Here is an 11,675-nt window from a genome sequence, read left to right on the forward strand (position 1 = left end):
TACATTATTTTTTGCTCCAAAAGTTGCATTAGGGCTTATTTTCTGGTTAGGTTTTATTTTGGGGAAAATACAATACTAAATGCACCCATCTGGCTGACAATCTTAATTGGGGCTTATTTGGGGGGTAAGGCTTATGTTGTGGCCCAGCAGGAGCCGTTGGAGCTGCCACCAGACTCCGACAGCGAGGGGCCCTATGAGTCGGCTCTGGAGGATGTGGAGGACCCTGGACAGGGTTCCGACTCCGAGCAGGGCACAGAGAAACTGGTTGGCCACCAGGAGGCACCTGAGCCTTGGACCAGTGGGGAGGAGACAAGGGAGTGTGATCCGGGCGTCAGCAGTGAGTTGTTCCTGGATGCCCGGCACCAAAGAGCTAATAGGCGTCAGGAACAGTTGCGTAAGTACAGGAGGTAATTGCACTCAGCTGGTGGTCATTAGGCTCCTCTCCAGACTATAAAAGGACTGCTTGTGCACACGCCCCTTTTGCAGAAGTCAACGCAGGAACTAATGCTGGAGAACATTATTGGGAGCTTGGCAGGCTGGATTGCTGCCATGGCTTATCTGTGCTGGATTGCTGCCCAAGCTTGTCTGTGCCGGTTTGCTGCCAAGGACCTGTCTGTCTGTTAATTAAATGCCATAACTTAACTTTGGCTCAGTGTGTTGCTGTGTGACGAGGGGGGTCAGAACAGGCTTATATTACGAGCACCCTGAAAAAAATCATGCAGGGTCTTATTGGCCAGTTGAGTCTTATTTTCGGGGAAACGGGTACAAGAGATGTAAGGTTAAGCATCTCCGAACTTAAATCGGGGTCCACATGATCAGAACAACAACTGTTTAAGATTCAGTTTTGGCTCACTGCCAGATGAGAAAAGAACATCCCAAGATGTAAGACACAGCAAATATCTTCCAGCACAGGGCAAGAGATGGCACGGTGGTCGGAATTTCCTTCTTCTGGGGAGACAATGGCCGTGCATTGAAAACCAACTGATAGAAAACCAGAACCGGGGAGATTGCTGAGAATGGTCAGTAACCCCTCATGAATCATCCTGCGATCACTCTACCCTCAAAATGACGCTATAGAGCACTGCACACCAAGGCAACTAGACATAAGAACAGTTTTTCCCAAATGCCATCACTCTGCTAAAGAAATAATTCCCTCAACACTGTCAAATTATTCACTAAGGCTGCATTACTATTACTATTAGTCTTCTCATCGTTCCTATCACCCATCTCCTCCCACTTAGGACTGCAGGACTGTAACTTTGTTGCTTGTATCCTTATGATATTGATTGTTTCCTGATTGCATATTTGTACATTATGACTATCATTAAGTGATGTACCTTATGATTCTTTACGAATGTATCTTGTCTCTTTATGTACACAGAGAGCATAAGCACCAAAGACAAATTCCTTGTGTGTCCACTCACACGTGATCAATAAAAAATTCTATTCTATTATGATTTTGCAATCCTCAACTTATGACCTTTGGCTTTGAGGCAGGAATCACATTAAAATTGTATTAAGTCCTAAAACTGGCATAATATTACTATTACATAATAATACTATTACTATTAATCTTCTCATCATTCCTATCACCCATCTCCTCCCACTTAGGACTGTATGACTGTAATTTTGTTGCTTGTATCCTTACGATTTATATTGATTGTTTCCTAGTGTGATTTGATTGCTTATTTGTACCCTATGACTATTATTAAGTGTTGTACCTTATGATTCTTTACGAATGTATCTTGTCTCTTTATGTACCCTGAGACCACATGCACCAAAGACAAATCCCTTGTGTGTCCAATCACTGTTGGCCAATAAAGAATTCTATTCTATTCTATTCTCTAGTTATCGGACTGAAGAAATTTAAAGTTCATTCAAATTAATTCTCCTGTTCTGATAGCAGATTTTTGAAGTGTTCCAAAATATCCGCAGCAAACACTTTAAAATAGTTGAAAAAAGTGCTGTATTCGCTTTTTTGGCATGTCCAAGGGCTGCATTACAACACTTTTAAAAAAAAGCTTTCCTTGTCATTTATGGAAGAAACACTGGATATACACATGGACACATAGACACATATGAGCACACACTTATAGACCTTGGTACAACAACTGGGCCTAAAAGGGAACTATTCTAGGATTTCAGAGAAAAACATTTCTTTTCACCTGCAACCAATCTCAACATTCTCAGGATGTGCTTTTTAGTGTAAATATAATCTTATGATTCACAACAAGCTGCTAAGGATGAGAACTGAAATGAATGTCCCACTGAAAATATAAAAAGATGATGGGAAGAACTTCATTCTGTGAAATGTGTGGGTCGGCGGGTGTTATTTAACCGAAGCTTAAAAGTTTCTTCAGCTTTGTAACCATTTAAAATGCAAAACTCCCAAGGGTAGCTATGTACAAATTGCAATGTTACCACACACACACACACAAAAGGCTTATGCTGCCTTTGACTCTTAAAAAGGTTTATTTGCGGGGAATATCTGCTTCTGACCAAAATTTAAATATTCACTTGCTTATTATGTGAATAACAAGAAACTTAAGGAATATGAATAGCTTTTAAGGGGATCAGTCAAATCTTTGTCTTTCCACTGCTCTTTGAAATGTTGAAATTTCTTTCCCATACATTATTTGAGTAATATGTGCAATCTTGCTATAAAATAGTTCCTTGCCATGACCTGCATATTCCAGGAAGTGGAGTTATTCCTCCTTTGCATCAGACCAGTATTTTTTCAACGGCAACCTTAAGAGGTGTGGACTTCAACTCCCAGAATTCCCCAGGCATCCATGCAAATATTTGCCAGCGTCAGTTCAGATATACCACCCTCAATGTCAAAACCAACCATTACAGTTAATTTCTGTACAGACAGTAAATAATAGCTAAGAAATGAAGAGAACACGCTTGATTGACTATAGATTATGCCATTTAGTGAACGTACTTCTAATGTTCTGTTCTGGGATAGGCTTGTCTGAATCCACACCTCATCAGCAAAAGCAAACACAGCAAGACTTCCATCGGCTTCCCCCAAACTGAGTTTACCAGCCAATACTAATTGTCAGGGTAGTGTTTAATTGTACAATTACTAAGTCACATATTTGATGAAGGAGCAAGGGATAGCTGAGCGAGGCTTGGAAAACATACGGAAAACACGAAACTGAGCACTTCAGATGTGCTGTAAAAGAATAATTCTACATTTTAGGAAAGCGCTTTTTCATTAGGCAAACACAAGCTTGTTTGGAAACAGTATAGATTAAAATGTTACAGCTACTAGGCCCGCAGGGTGGTTTCAAGATATAATAAAGCAATTGGAAGAACAAAACAACCGGTACATATTCTGTTTGGTTAAAGAGAAAAATGCCTATTTTATTATTATCAACTGATACTACATTTCACCAAAGTTTTAAAGAGGCATGCTCCAGAGAGGTCAAAAAAGTCAAGATGGAGGCCCCTGGCAGCATGACAATCAGTGGCGGGATTCAATTTTTTTTACTACCGGTTCTGTGGGTGTGGCTTGGTGGGCATGGCACTCGGGAGGCAGAGAATAGATGGGAGCAGGGCCAGTCAGAGGTGGTATTTACCAGTTCTTCGAACTACTCAAAATTTCCATTATCGGTTCTCCAGAACTGGTCAGAACCTGCTGAATACCACCTCTGATGACAATCCAAAAGGATTTCAAGCTCAGGAGATAAGGGGAAAGATCCAGAGCATTGTTCCTCAACCTTGGCCACCTGAAGACATGAGGACTTCCAACTTCCAAAATTTTGCAAGTTAAAATCCGCATATCTTCAGATGGCCAAAGTAGAGGAACGATACTCTAGAGAGAGATCAACAGCAGGGAGATGGGTAATCTTCTGATTCTGCCCTTTGGATATTATATTATTTCAGTTTGTCATATTTCACTGTTTCAAAATCTATCAAACAGAAAGCTCATCAATAGGCCCTCCTCGAACAGTAGTATTGAAGCTATCTAAGGCCTTTTAAAAGTCTATAAAAGTAAAACATTTAAAACCCTCTTAACTACATAAGCTAATAGTCCAATTTCTGCAATAAATGCACATTTTCAATAGAGGCCCTCCTTCAAAATATTTCATAACTGTCCCTGGAGACCATTCACTCTTTTTTTTTTCCATAATGAAGTCCATTTAACAAATCAGATTGAAATCCTGGAGACAAAAAAAAATGAACACCTAGTTTCTAATAACAACTGTACAGTGTAGGATTAAGCGAGCTTGCATTAGTATAGACGGTCAAGAAATTCATTAAGGAAATTCAAGGAAAGGAGGAATCAGAATACTATTTAGTTTGGGGAAAATGATGCAACTGGTTAGATGATAGAAATAAGAAATTGGGAAATGTAAAAAGTAGAGTAGAAGAATTAGGATACAGTGATAAGAGGGTAGGAAAAAGAATTTAAGATACACAAATGTAAGAAAAAGATATACAATATAACAAAGGGAATATGGTAGCCTGATACAAATGACTAAACATAAAACAACTAAGCATGGGAGTAAGAACAAGGTGAACACAAAATATAAAATTAGAATGTATAGATGGGGAAACAATAACTATAAAGAGGCACCTATAGGTACCTGCTGTGAGAAGGAACGCCCAGTTCCAGTGTTATTTGTAAGTTTTGTGTATGTTTTTGTTGATGTGTTTAAGTGTTTAAAAATTTTAAAAAAATAAAAAAAGTGAAGATGACCACCATACTTTTATGATCAAACAGCAAAAAACAGGAAGAACTTCAACGGCACTCTTTCGACTATATCTTCTATCAAACTGTGGCATAGTTATCTCTCTGAAAAGTAGTTTTACATCAATCCTATAGGAATAGCAATAGCATTTAGACTTGTATACCGCTTCACAGTGCTTTACAGCACTCTCTAAGTTCATTCAGTGACCGTTACAATACACCCACACTGTATATCAGATATTGACCCAATTGAGCAGGTTCAGAGGTATTTCTGGAGAAGAGTCTTCCACTCCTCTACTCACATTAGAATTCCTTACGCCACCAGGCTTGAAATTTTGGGCTTGGACAAGCGGTCCGATCTAAGCATAGTTCACAAAATTGTCTGCTATAACGTCTTGCCTGTCAATAACTTCTTCAGCTTCAACTAGAATAAAACATCGGCAAACAATCGATACAAACTCGAGGTGAACCTCTTGAAACTTCATTGCAAGAGGTTCAGCAAGAGAGTGGCCAACGCCTGAAATGCTCTACCTGCCTCAAACCTCCACAGCTTCAACCTCACCCCATTCTTAAGAGATCCATGAAGGGGGCATGCATAAGCGGGTTCACCGACAAATGCGCCCCAACAAAACCAGGGCAACAACACCATGACATCAAAAGCGCACCCACAACAGCACACCGACAAATGCGCGCCGACAAAAGCGTGCCATCCACAAACAACATATTGGGACGCGAAAACAATGTTATAACCCTAACCCCAACGTAAAAACCCTAATCGCGCTTTTGTGGGCGCGGTTTTGTCGGCGCACTGTTGTGGGCGCGCTTTTGACATCGCGGTGTTGTCACTGCGATTTTGTCACCACGCATTTGTTGGGCGTGCATTTGTTGGGTCACGGCATAAGCACACTAGCATGTCTACCATCCTTGCCCTGCTGTCCCCATGTATCTGTATTTACTTCCTTTGTTCATGTTTATGTTCATACCTATACTTGTTATCTTGTACATGTTTGACGAAGAAACAAACAAACAAATAAACAAATAAGTGGTTTAGAGAGTCAGCATGTTGCCCCCCCAAAAAAACAATCTAGGTCCTCATTTTACCGACCTTGGAAGAATGGAAGGCTGAGTCAACCTTCAGCCAGTGGGAGAATTCATTCATGCCTTTACTTATATACTGTTACTTTACAAAGAAGCAAGTTGCAAAGACACGGTATAAATACCTATCCTCAGCGTTCACATGCCAGCATGACTCAACGCCCGAAGGCGCATGGAACGCTATTACCCTCCCACCAAAGGTGGTTCCTATTTTTCTACTTGCATTTTTTTACTTGCTTTCGAACTGCTAGGTTGGCAGACGCTGGGGCAAGTAATGGGAGCTCACTCGGTTATGCGGCGCTAGGGATTCGAACCACCAAACTGGTGACCTTTCTGATCGGCAAGCTCAGCATCTTAACCCCTGAGCCACCGAGTCCCTCGTGCAAAGACAAGAAAGGCAAAAAAAAGCAACAAGTTTGGAAAGTGGGTGTGGCAATACCTGGAAAGAGCAGAAAGGAAGAGAAAGGACTGGAGAAGATAATAAAAATAAAAAAGACCTGCAAATAGAAATAGACCAATACAGGTAAGTCCTTGACTTACGACCACAATTGAGCCTAAAATTTCTGTTACTAAGTGAGACGTTTTTTAAGCAAGTTTTGCCCCATTTTATGGCTTTTTCTTGCCATGGCTGTTAAGTGAATCACTGCAATCCTTAATTTGGTAACATGGTTGTTAAGTGAATCCGGCTTCCCCATTGACTTTGGTTGTCAGAAGGTCCCAAAAAGTGATCTCATGGCAACAGGACACTGCAGCTGTCATAAATAGTCAAGTTGCCAAGCATCACGTGACCATGGGGATGCTGCAATGTCTATAAGTGTGAAAAACAGTCATAAATCACTTTTCACCATGCCGTTGTAACTTTGAACAGTCACTAAATGAACTGTTGTAAGTCGAGGACTACCTGTAGTAATAGGTGCCTTGGGTGCAATCCCAAAACACCACTGGCATTGGCAAAATCACCATCAGTCAATTGCAAAGGCAGCTTTCCTCGAAATAGCTTACCTCCTGCAACGATATATTTAACATCATCAAACATGCACATCTGCCTACACCACGTCCCTTGGGAAGGACTCGATAGGTGGATAAAAATGCCGAATCCAGTCTGAGCTCTGACTGACTGTGCAATAAACCATGATAATGAGTAACACACAAAATACAAAAACCTGCAAATAGAAATAGAACGACATGACAAAAATAAACAAAGATAGTACCAATAACAAGAATAGAGTAGAGTAGAGTAGAGTAGAGTAGAGTAGAGTAGAGTAGAGTAGAGTAGAGTAGGGTAGGGTAGGGTAGGGTAGAGTAGGGTAGAGTGGAATAGAATAGAATAGAATAGAATAGAATAAAATAGAATAGAAAATAGAATAGAATTCTTTGTTGACTGAGTGTGATTGGACACACAAGGAATTTGTCTTTGGTGTATATATTCTCAGTGTGTATAAAGAAAAATAAAATAGAATACATTGATCAAGAATCATAAGATACAACACTTAGTGATAGTCATAGGTTATTAATAAACATTTTGGGTACAATTCCAAAACAACTGGAGCAATACTCGAATACCATTGCATTGACAAAATCACCATCAGTCCATTGCAAAAGCTAGCTTTATTGGAGCAGCTTACATCCTGTGGCAAAGCCATGAAACCACATCTGCCTATCCCAGGTCATTGGGAAGGACTGGATAAAAATGTCAAATCCAGTTTATAAACATCTGGCTGACTGTACAACCAAGCATGATAATAATTGGTTAAACAACGAAAGGTTGATTCCGATCAGCTGAATTTGCCAAGAGTTGAAAGGGGTAGAGGTGGAACCAACTGTGGAGGAAGGAAAGCATGGCCTGAATGAAAAAATTAAGAAAACCCTTCGCCAAAGGCAGTCAATCCAGGAAAGCTCATGAAAACAACAAAGGTAAAGAATCCAGAAAAGAAATATCTGAAAATTGATTTGCTAAGTAGAAGAACAAGACAGTGGATGGTCAAAACTTTGAAGGATATAGAAAGAAAAATTGATTAAAAACCACACAGAGTTTGTTAAGATCAGTCGAATTAAAGAAAGAAACAGAAGGCTTTATTTTAGCAATTCAAAAATAAGCTTGGCCAACTAATTGCATGGAAGTAAAAATTCAATGTTTAACAAACAGTAGCAAATCATACCTTTCTAGTACAAAAGATGAAACAATATATTTCATCAGTGATTGCAGCAAAATTTCACAAAGTTTCTATGAGCCACATCAGGAGTGAGTTGTCAGAATTATTCATCAGAAACTTTGCCGGAGGTTTGGATTTGAATGTAGTAAAAACTACTGGAACCATCAAGTTGAGAAGGATTGGGAAACTGACTTGAGTTAAGCTCTTATGGGACTTAAAAATGCAAACAGACAGGCCTCTTGTTCATAACATGCCAGCTATAACAGTTATTGAAAAGAAGAAATTCTGGTTCATTGATTTTGCTGTCCTAAGAGATGCTAGGATTGAGGAAAAACAATTGGGAAAAATTATGAAATACTGGGAGACTGAAACTGAACACTTATGAAAAAAGAAACCCATTGTTATACTAATTATAACTGATAACTAACGGAATTCCTTGACATTTGGAAATATTTAATTTATTAGATCTGAACACCCTAATTTTACGAAAAACCCACCCTGCTAGAACTGCCTGTATTCTTCGATACTATCTTAATAATTCTTAAGTCAGTGGTTAGGACTTGACTTATTAAATTAGCATCAGTCTTAGATTGTGAATCTAAATGTCATCACCACCTTCCATGGATAGCCACAACACCCTGTTGTTGTGAGGGAGGAGATAATTCATAATTCATTCATAATTAGGAACAAAATAATTGAAAAAGTAGTCAAAAGTGAACAGATTAAAATATTGTAGATTTCCAAATACAAACTGATAAAATCTTGGCTCCTAAGACACAAGATTTAATTGCCCAGAATCCCCTTGAACTACAAGATGGGTGGGCATATAAATTTAACAAATAATAACTGTGGTTGAAAAGAAGAAAGTGAAGATATCTGATATTGAAACACCAGGAGATAGACGAATAGAAGACAACAAATGCAGACCACAAAATATCAAGATGTGTGGACTTCAACTCCAGGAATTCCCCCGCTGCCATGACTGGCTGGGGGAATTCTGGGAGTTGCAATCCTCATATCTTTCAATTGCTGAGGTTGACAAATATTACATTAGATCTGCATGGACAGTCTACTCACTAGTGGAATAAGATAAAGGCACCTACCATAATTTCCTGCAGAACTGTCCAAGAGTTAGACGTTTTATTTTTGATTATTTTGTTTGTTTTTTTAAAAAAAATCTGTGCCACTCCCGCAGATCATCTCGAGCCCACTTCTAATGTTAAATATATGTTATATATAATGTTATATATATGGCTCAGCTGATAAGGAGAAGAACTCTGTGGCTTAATGGTTAACACATCTGCCTAAGATGCAATACAGCACAGGTTCTAATCTCGGTAAGGGTATGGCTAGCTGATGAGAGCTAAATAGCTTGAAATAGATCTATACTCGTCTCCCTTTATTTATTTATCAGCACAAATACAACACAAATGTAACAAAGGCAACAGTAAAAATATTGGGTTTCTGTCTGGATGGTCTCTGGTGACGAGCCGATGGACAGAGAATGGAAGCAGTGAACTTCCTCCCATATTTGGGGCATACCAGGGGTTGTGACTTTAAATATATACCTTTCTCCCTGGGTCAGCTGATAAGGAGAAGAACTCTGTGGCTTAATGGTTAACACATCTGCCTAAGATGCAATACAGCACAGGTTCTAATCCCGGTAAGGGTATGGCTAGCTGATGAGAGCTAAATAGTTTGAAATAGATCTATACTAGTCTCCCTTTATTTATTTATCAGCACAAATACAACACACACACACACACACACAAATATATATATATATATAGGGAGATTGGAGCAAATAAAAGCAATTTCAACCTCTTTGGGTTTCAGAATTGCTTCAGACCATTTCCACATTCACAATCTCCATTCACAGGGACACCCTTGCATTCATTCAACAGAGCTCAATATGAAGTATCTTCTTTCAGGGAGACCGTGGGGGGAAATATGCTTTTTAAAATCTTTCTTCAAAGAAAAAGTACAATCATTTCAACACCTTAAAACTCATGGCCCCTGTTCCTGGAATAGGGCTTGTTACCTGGTTTGGAATTGGGAAAGTATTCAACACATCTAGCCTTTTCATCACTAGTAATAAAACAGGCAGAGGGTAACACCCCACACTTTTCAAACCCAAGTAGTGGTTGTTTGTCCTATAATTGTTCACTGAGTATTTGCCTGTAACGTGAGTGGCATCATTTACTCTTTAGTCCAGGAACTGTTTCACGATGCTAAAATTGTCCATTTCACTTCCAAAGCTTGCATCAAGTTCTCTTTTCCAGCTATGAGTTCTTTGCTTTATCTAAATTCCAGCACAGCGTGTAAAAAAATGCTTCTTTTGGACTATCGGCATCAAAACAAATGTAAATTGCCTTGGGGAAAAAACTGTAGCAATCATACAGAGAAACGCAATCCAATATATGTGTCCATTTTAAGGCAGCCAAACTCCTTCCTTATCAAACGGGGGAGGGGGAGGAAACATTAACATGCATTGTTCGCAGTATAAGGCTTTTGCCTCGTTTTAAATAAATCCTCAGCTCAGTGCGGAATCAATACAACACGTTGTTTCATCCTGCTAGAAAGAGACGCTACCGTCTTGTTTTCTACGATCCCCCCCACCTTCCTCCATAAAAGAAAGTATCGGGTTTGATTAAATATCTTTGTTTATCTTTGTGCTCTGCTGACAGGGGTCTCCTCTCCCCACCCCCCACCCCTCCAAAATGGCATCAAAGCAATCAAAATGGTAATGCTTTAGCATGAATGGGCCACCAGCCCCTCCTCCCTCCCACCCCCCGCGTTAAAACTCTGCAGACTTTTTCTCCATGTTAGGAAGGAACCAACACCAACACACACCCCTTTGTCACAAAATGGAAGCTTCCACTACAAACGGAGAGCAGTGGCAAATTCTGGGCGAGGATCAATCAGGGTTGCGGGGAGGGGGAGGAGGAGGAGAATAGTGGAAATGCTGAGATTTCTAATCCCAGGAACTGAAAACATTCATCCTGCGGGCAACGTTTCCGAACACTTCCGCATGCTTTCCAGCTAAGAGGGAGGGATACAGACGCATATCTTTAACCAATGCACACCGTTCATCATACAGAGCTTTTATCATAAGAAACATACGACCTAGATAGATCGATTTTCCCCCCTTTTCCTTTCCCTTTCCCTGATTTCTCTCCTCTCCCACCCACCCCCACCCCTTTGGAAGGCGAAAGTCGATCCCGGTTATTTTTTTTATTTTTTTTTCATTCCCTCCCTCCCTCCCCACTCTTCCCCCCCCCGCCCCCGCCAAAAAAATTCTCCCGGGAAGGAAGAAAAAGAAAAGACGAGGCGCTGTCCCAAGTTTTGGTGCTGAAACCGCCTGCAGCATTCCGAAGGAATCGCGACATCGATTCCGCCAGAGGAGAAAGGAGGGAGTGGGGGGGTCGATCTGGTCAAGAGGGGCAGCCCCGGGGAAAGTTGAGCTTGTCGAGGCGGGGAGGGGTGCGATGGGGAGGGTGGGGGGGGGAATGCATAATCCGGCAGATCGCAGGCTCGTCGTCTTAAGCCGCCGCTGTCGGTTTCTGCACGGCCAGGCTCGAGAGTGTTGGAAGGCGGAAGGGGGAAGGGAAGAGGCTGAGGAGTGCGGCGGGGAGGGGGGAGCGCGGGGGGGGGCGGCGGGAAGGAGGGCTGCTGGCAGAGCCGCGGAGCGTTCCTGGGCATCTGTTCGTGGTGCTGAAAACCCGAAG

The 11,675-nt window shown here is 40.9% G+C and overlaps 1 protein-coding gene across 2 annotated transcripts in view; it reads right to left on the reverse strand.

Annotated features, from left to right (window-relative positions):
- PHF21B (PHD finger protein 21B) overlaps positions 1-11,675 on the reverse strand; it is a 197,884-nt gene that overhangs the window by 184,571 nt on the left and 1,638 nt on the right. The window lies entirely within an intron of this gene.

The sequence above is a fragment of the Thamnophis sirtalis genome, unplaced genomic scaffold (genome assembly GCF_051295495.1).
Source record: "Thamnophis sirtalis isolate CommonGarterSnake01/CBP01778 unplaced genomic scaffold, rThaSir2_p1.2 scaffold_9, whole genome shotgun sequence".
NCBI classification, from domain to species: Eukaryota; Metazoa; Chordata; class Lepidosauria; order Squamata; family Natricidae; genus Thamnophis; species Thamnophis sirtalis.